Here is a 6,000-nt window from a genome sequence, read left to right on the forward strand (position 1 = left end):
AGTCAAACTCCAGATTTTAATCCAATCAACAATCTGTGACATTATTTGAAAATTGCAATCCATAAGCATCAAACAACCAACTTGAACAACCTGGAGCAAATCTGCGAGGAAGAATGGGCAAAACTCACTCCCAATGTGCAAAGCTGGTAGAAACCTACCCCAACAGACTTTCAGGCTGATGCAATATAGTGCGCTCAGCCGAGCACATGGCTTTACACGTGCTTGGATGCGCGTTTTGAATGTGCGTCCAAAACCCCTCATGCAATAAGGGGATAAGTGTGTCCAAAACACACGTCCAAACCAGTGCATAGATAATAACACTCATCGCATGTAAATTCATGTTGATGAGACTATTAGCTATTTCCCCTCGATGAAAAAAAAAATGTGCGCCTAACAAGCACATTTTTACTCTAAACAATTAATGCCTGCCTCGGAGGCCCAAAATTTAACAGAAAAGCAGAAAATAATGTTTTTTTGTAGTTCCTCTGACTTAATATCATGCAATATTAAGTCAGAGGAACTGAAAAAAGGAGAACCAGGGGAAAAAAATGCTGGCAGTCAGGTTAGTAAGACGGACGCTCAATTAATTCACATCCATTTTCCTAACCCGTGACTGTGCACAGGTTAGGAAAATGGATGCTCATAAAATTGAGCGTCCTTTTTCCTAACCTGCACTGACAGCCATCTCTCCTGGGTGCCCACGGCTGAGGAGGCGCCAGGAACGCACAATTTTCCCTAGCGCCTCCTTTTTACCACGGCAGCCCATTTAAATATTAAATCAGGCACCCAGGAAATGTGGGTCAGCGCGCGTTAAGAGAGCAGGTGCCAGTATTGCATTGGCCTGTGAAAGCTGTTATTGCAGCAAAAGGGGGTTGAATACTTAGGCAAGCAGCATTTCTCAAATTTTAATTTCATTTTACAAAAATTGCAATTATGACTTTGAAAATTTTACTTTAAGAGCATAATAGTTTGCAATAAATACACTGTCTGGAACAATCTGTGTAACTGTCATTTGTATTCCACACAAATCTGCTGACTTTTTAGGAGGTGGAATACTTTTGCAAGCTACTGTATACATTTACATAGAAACATAGAAATGACGGCAGAAGAAGACCAAACGGCCCATCCAGTCTGCCCAGCAAGCTTTCAGACTTGTTTTTTTTCTCATACTTATCTGATATTCTTGGCCTTTATTAGTAACTTTTTGGTCCTATTTACCTTCCAACCCCGCCATTGATGTAGAGAGCAGTGCTGGAGCTGCATCTAAGTGAAGTATCTAGCTTAATTGGTTAGGGGTAGTAACTGCCGCAATAAGCAAGCTACTCCCACGCTTATTTGTTTACCCAGCCTGTGCAATTCAGTCCTTGTTGGTTGTTGTCTGAATATAAATCCTCTTTTATTCACCCCCCTGCCATTGAAGCAGTGAGCTGCACTGGATATGTATCCCAAGTGAAGTATCAGGCTTAATTTATTCGGGGTAGTTACTGCCAGAACAAGCAAGCTACACCCATGCTTATTTGTTTACCCAGACCATGTAATTCAGTCTTTGTTGGTTGTTGTCTGAATATAAATCCTCTTTTCTTTATCCCCCCTGCCGATGAAGCAGAGAGCTGTTCTGGATATGCATTGAAAGTGAAGTATCAGGCTTATTTGGTTTGGGGTAGTAACCGCCGCAGCAAGCAAGCTACTCCCCTGCTTTTTTGTGAATGCAGCTACTCCCCTGCTTTTTTGTGAATGCAAATCCTTTTTTCCACATTTTCCCTTGCCGTTGAAGCATAGAGCAATGTTGGAGTCGCATTAACCATGTGTATGTTTATTGAATAAGGGTATTAATCTCCAGGTAGTAGCTGTCACTCCCGCAAGCCACCCCCATGCCTCTTCTCTTTATTCACACCCTCTAGACTTTATGGATCCACAGTGTTTATCCCACGCCCCTTTGAAATCCTTTACAGTTTTGGTCTTCTCCACTTCCTCCGGAAGGGCGTTCCAGGCATCCACCACCCTCTCCGTGAAGAAATACTTCCTGACTTTGGTTCTGAGTCTTTCTCCATATATACATATATACAACACTATGTATGTATAGAGAGAGAGAGAGAGAGAAGAAATCAGAAACTGGTTAATATATGTAATGTATAAAGTGCTCAATTAAATTATAACAAAAACATCCAAAAGGAAAAAGCACTAATGTTAAATGTTCACATTAAAATATATTTATTTGCAAATTACTGACATTAAAATAAATGAGCAGTTTCTAATCTAATCATAACTTATGTATCTTTATACATGTCTGTTTTGTCTCTGTACAGACTTACATAGGTCACAATGTTGATCTTGTACAACAGTAAACAATAACATCACAATGTATTTAGTCACCATACATTATGTATACATACATTTTAAACAGTAAAATAGAAGTACCTCAAATGTGTAATGACCTACTTCTGAGATCCTCACTAATCACAGAAAAGCAAATAGTAATGTTGTTTATTTTAACACTCACTATCCCTAACTGATACATTGAAAGCAGGGATTGAAATGCTTGCATTCATACACATACTCACATTCACACAATATAAGTGAGACTTATATACTGTGGGTCTGGAGGAAACTCCTCAACAAGGCCCTTGTTTTGCCGGTGAAGGCTTCCTTAGGGGAGAGACCCCTGACACAGAGAACAGCATAAAGTCTATAAACAAAGTGAAACAAATGGAAAAATGAGAGCAAGCTGTTAAGAGTAAACTAGCAACACATTAAAACCCCATACAGAGCTAAATACTAACACCTTCCTCAAAGGTGTACATGAAAATGAGAAATATAACTGACCTGTTTAGAAAAGGCTTCTCCCGGAGGAAGTGACGTCACCTGCACTGATGGCTGCAAAGCCCGTGAGCTCCCGGTCCCCGCCGAGAAAAACAATGAAAAGCAACATAAAACAGCCAAAGAATGTGGCAAAAAGGTGACTGACTCAGTGGCAGACGCAGTGCTACTCTCCCGATGTAAAAAACAGGCACTTCCATAGACCTCTGGCAATTTTCATACGCGGCAGCGGCTCCACAAAATCATACCGGCACCCGGGACAAAATGGTGACCAGAGCAGCGCCGGAAAAAATTACTCAGGCTGGTGAATCACAGACCCCGATGCCCTTTTCAGCTACTTATGAGAATATCTCAAAAGAAGACTTCATCCACTGGTTTGAAGAGCTGAATACAAATATTGGAGGCATAAAAACTGAACTTTCTCAGCTGGTAGCAGAGCTACGTCAGGATACGGAGGTCATAGGGCAACGGGTGGATGATATGGACACACAGATGGAGGAGCAATTTGTGTCCGTGGACAAGCTTACCAAACGGGTTAAAGATTTGGAAACTGAGTACGATCTGATGCAAAAAAAATGGAGGATTTGGAGAACAGGTCCCGCCGCTGTAACCTACAATTCAGGGGAGTCCCAGAACTTGAGGAGTATAAAGACGCCACGTCGGTGGTTCAATAAATCAGCAGATTCATTCTCCTTAAACACAGGGAGAGTTTTTATTTAGATTCTATACATCTGGAGAGGGTGCATCGGGCCCTAGGGGCCAGGAGGAACAACTCCCCTCGGGACATAATTGTCTGCTACCGGGAATTTCGCCAGAAGGAGGAGATATTTCAAGCGGCCAGGAGAGATAACTAATTACAATGGCAAGGCCACAATATATCTGTATTTGCGGATTTGCCTCCGCTAACATTGCAGAAAAGCAGGAGCTTTCACAATATTACCAAGGCCTTGCGATGTGAAGGTATACGATATAAATGGCTGTTCCCCTTTGAGCTAACATTCACGTTGGGAGGTGCTACTTCACGGGTGAAAACAGTTATGGAAGCCGCACGCATTCTTACTGACGCCGCATACATACAGTCATGCCAGCAGATCATCGTGAGCAGGCGCCTGATCCTGCAAAAGACACACCGCGATGGCAGAGAGCTACATCAGGAAGACAAAGGCTGCGGAGACACTCGGGGAGCTCGACTTCATCTAAGAGCGCACCCTCCTGAAGGCACAATTATGGACTGAAAGGTGAAGCAATATTGTTGGTCTGTGTCACTGCAGGGGGTTTCCAACAGTAGTACGGTGGTAGCCTTATTTTGGCTTTGCACAACGTCTTTGCTACTGACTGGACATGCTTCCTGTTACCAGTGCTCGGACCTTTGGGGGTACGCTCTAGGGTGCAAAGGTTTTCTATTTGGCGGGCCCTGTGTTATTGTGGGTTTGCTTTAGCGAAGAGATACTATGTTGATGGGCCGACCTGGAATTGAGAGTAGTGGGTTTTGGTGAAATACCAAGTTGCAATGTTACTTAGTTATATTGGGTCTGTTGCTTGCTTATTGCGAATCAGTTACACTAGGGCGGGGGAACTGTGGCGGGCTATGCAGGGTCCCACTTACCTTCCTCACACTACAGGCTGTTATTAAATCAACCTGTTATGACTTGGAGGGTTGGGGGGAGGGATGTTTAGGGGACTCTGGGCTTTACTACGATTGGATATGCTGAACCACAATCTTGTTCTTAGGGGATTAGATCATCACCTTTGCACTATACAACATAATGGTAATCTACAGGGGAACTGTTTACCTCTATGGTTAATTTCTCTCCTTTCATTTGGATGAATTCTGGGGTACAGGGTATACCTCAAGTGTCGCAAGATGATAACATTTCACAATGGATATCTTCAGGTTAGCCTCCTTGAATACGAAGGGATTGAATTCTCCATTTAAATGGAGTATGCTTTTTAAGGAGGCTCAACGACTTCAAGCAGACATTCTTTTTGTGCAGGAGACACATTTAAGGAGTAGGGATGGAGGGCTCTTATGGGGAAACAGACATTACCCTCAGGTATTTCTAACTCCCAGTTGGGCTAATAATAAATATGGCAGGGTGGGTATTCTGATTGCCAGTCAAGTCTGTGCGGATTTTAAGGCTCTGCACTTAGATCCAGAAAGAAGTATTTTGATTTTACAAATGGCCACGCCGCAAGGGACATATCTCCTGGTAAATATTTACTGCCCCACACATAATCAGGCTTCCTTTTATCAGACTCTTCATCAACAGTTATGTCGGTTTCCAGGGGACCATTTAATAGTGGCAGGCGATTTCAATGTCACATTAAACCCAGTACTGGACACCTCGAAGGGAAAGAGCTCCCTGTCTTACAAACAGGGCAGGGGATTGAAACAATTGATGGTACATTTTGAACTTATTGACATTTGGCGCTTCATGCACACTAACACTAAAGATTTCACTTTTTATTCAGCGACTCATAGTTCGTACTCTAGAATCAACATGTTCCTCATAGATAAATCGCTCATTAATCACATGGTCGGATCATGCACCCATCACCTGTGAGTTAAATGCCCTACATGGAGATACAGGACAATGCTTCTGGAGATATAATGATTCTTTATTTGAGGATAAAGCAATAGTACAAAAGATACAGGGCACAATCAGTGAGTATGAAGAGCTGAATGACACAGGAAAGGTTTCACTGATGACTGTGTGGGAGGGTTTCAAAGCAGTAATTCGTTGTCAATTGAGAGCGCAGGCTTCCTATAAGAAAAAATCACAAAATCATCAGACAATCACTGGAATGCAAAATTAGATCCTTAGAACTAGAGCATAAAAAATATAGAAGATTAGCTAACCTACAACAACTTTATCTTGCTCGGCAGCAATTACAGCAAGTCAACATATCTGAAACAGTTCACCATTTGAATCTTACCAAACAATACTATTTTGAAGGCGGTAATAAAGCTGGTAGATTATTAGCACATGCCTTAAAAAAACAACAGTTACAGTCCCAAATATTGAAAATCAGGGATGCTCAAGGTATGTTTCTTTATAAGCCTGCTCAAATCAGGGAACGCTTCATACAAGTTTATAAAGACTTGTATATGTTTGACACCACAAAACAGCACAATGACATCTCGGACTATCTGTCGACGGTATCACTCCCTACACTAACTGA

This window comes from Rhinatrema bivittatum, chromosome 4, assembly GCF_901001135.1.
Source record: "Rhinatrema bivittatum chromosome 4, aRhiBiv1.1, whole genome shotgun sequence".
NCBI lineage: Eukaryota > Metazoa > Chordata > Amphibia > Gymnophiona > Rhinatrematidae > Rhinatrema > Rhinatrema bivittatum.